The 2,538-nt window shown below is 45.3% G+C and overlaps 1 pseudogene; it reads right to left on the bottom strand.

Annotated features, from left to right (window-relative positions):
- Window positions 1–1,601: 1,601 nt before the first annotated feature.
- LOC130882658 (40S ribosomal protein S8-like) lies at window positions 1,602–2,266 on the bottom strand (annotated as a pseudogene).
- Between the last annotated feature and the right edge of the window lie 272 nt (window positions 2,267–2,538).

Raw genomic sequence — 2,538 nt, 5'->3', positions numbered from 1 at the left:
ATCTCTGCCCTGGAGACCTAGAAAGTCTCTTGGGATGACAGCTCCAGTCTTCTTGGCTGGCTTAGTTCTAGGTTGGGAAGAATTTCTAGAAACAGGCCCATTCTGGCTGCTAGTGTGATACACAACTAACCCATGTGCAGGACTCCTAGCCACCCACTTCCTCCTCCACGGGGCCCTCCACTTCTCTACCTCTTTTTTCTATTACTGTCCTCAGCCTTCCTAAGAGGTAACCTCATCTCCAATGTCACATAAAATGCAGAAGGCAAAAAGTGCAAATCCTTGGGCCTTTCATATCACACATAAGTACACACACATACACCACATTCAAGTATAGATGAACCCCACATACAACATATATGCAACTACAATACATATACAAAACATACAGACACAGCAGACAATACACTGGCCTGATGCCTACATCTCTACCTACTATTCTCCCTGAAAATGTGAAAGGGGCACGCTTCCTCCTCATTCGCCCAGTTGCATGGCTTCCTCTTCTCTCCCATACCCCCACCTCTCCAGGAGTGCAGGATCCTTCCAGATACCATTTTATTGTGTTAGAAGTTCATTTCTAGCTCACTTTCTCCTGTTTACAGTCCCAGGACCTTTGCCTGTAGAATACTATCATTCGTGCTTAGGATGGAGCTTCCTACCTTAGCTAACTGAATCCATGTAATATCCCCCCCACACACACACATACACACAACATACTCTCGTAGTACACATTCCCATTCCCACACATTCTCACACACGCACTCATGCACATACACTCACATACTCACATTCACACTCACACATTCTTACACACTCATATGCACTCTCACACACTCACGTACATACACATACCATACACACATTCACACACTCACGCACATTCAAATACTCACTCATATTCACACTCACACAAACACAAACTCACATTCATACACACATTCACACATGCGCGCGCACACACACACAGGTCTGTTTTCACAGTTACTGGAGATTCTAATCTCCACCAAGTTGACATTGAAGACTAGCCATCTTGGCCCTCCCTCTCAGCAGTAAGCATCTGGAGGCAAGGTCTCCCAGTGGCCCCTCACGCCCATGTTCCTCCCTATTTCCTAACCAGTGTCTCCGTCATCTCACCCTCTAACATATGGCCTTCATCCTAACATGCGGCCCCTGTCAACCCTGGTGCCTGAAGTATTCACCAGAGCCTGTTTCTCCTGAAGCTCTTTTGCTTGATGTCTGTCCACTCTTACAGTCCTCCTCCAGGAAGTGCAGGCACAGAGAGGGAAGCTGAATGGAATTCAACAATGCTAGAGGTACAGCATTTATTGATTCCTTTCTTTGCTCATCCATTAAATTATGCCTTCAGAAGGTGGAGTTAATCCTTTTGTGACTCTCTGGATCCAAACATTTAGCTTTCTTGTTCATTTCCTTTAAATAATTTAGCATTGTTTGTTGTTATTTTCTTTAGTGACATTGTTTTAAAAGAAAAATGTCCCTTTAAAAATATCTAAGTTCATCAACTTCCTGCTGATGAGGTATCACCATTAACCGGACCTAATAACACAAAATTCCACAGACCAGGCATTTTATTTATTTATTTATTTACAGAATAATAAACACCTTTATTACATGAGCTATGACGGATGGTTTATTTGCCTTTCCGGGCTTTGATCTTCCTCAGATAGAACTCCAGCTCCTTGCCTTTTAGCACATAGCCATCTGCTCTGCCACACTGGCTTGGTCTTGAGGCGATACAGGCCAGAAGCTTGCCCTGCTGGAACTGCTCCTCCAGAAGACAGCTGATCTTGCCGTTCTTTTTCCTTTCATCGTATTTCTTCTGTATTTTCTTTGATGGTTTTTTGTTTAATATTTCTTCCTCCTCGGGAGTCAGCTTGGCCCCCTTCTTGCGGCCCAGGGGCAATGTATAGTGGGACTTGTACCACTGTGGGTACAGGGTGCTGTCAATGAGCACAATGCAGTTCTTGACCAGAGTCTTGGTGCAGACCAGCTAGTTATTGGATGCATTGTAGACAACATCAATGATCCTTGTTTTGCGAGTACAACACTCAGAAACCCAGGAAAAGTTCCCCACATCCAATCTTAGGGCACGGTACTTCTTATTGCCTCCTCGCACACGGACCGTGTGGATGCGACGAGGGTCAATCTTAGTGTTAGCCGCATGCCGTCCCAGCTCATACTTCCGCTTCTTGTGGTAGGGCTTTCTCTAACCCCCGGTCTTGCGGCACTTGTGCCAGTTGTCCCGAGAGAGCCAGACCAGGCATTTTAATCAGCAGAAATTTATTTGTCACACATTTGAAGCCAAGAAATGCATGATAAAGGTGCCCGTGATCCAGTGTCTGATGAGGTCTGTCTTCCAGGCTTGCAGAATACCGTCAGAGATATCGCTGCATAGTAGAGAAAAGCAAGTACTCCCTTACTCCTCCTTTGTTGATACTGATCTCATCTTCACCCTCATTACCTTAGTATCTTCCAGAGGCTACGCCTCCTGGCTCTGTCCCACTTCAGATCAGAGCTTTAGCA

This window comes from Chionomys nivalis, chromosome 1 (assembly GCF_950005125.1).
Source record: "Chionomys nivalis chromosome 1, mChiNiv1.1, whole genome shotgun sequence".
Lineage (NCBI taxonomy): Eukaryota > Metazoa > Chordata > Mammalia > Rodentia > Cricetidae > Chionomys > Chionomys nivalis.
Note: the sequence above shows the minus strand (reverse complement) of the source record. Positions and strands in the feature narration are given on the sequence as shown.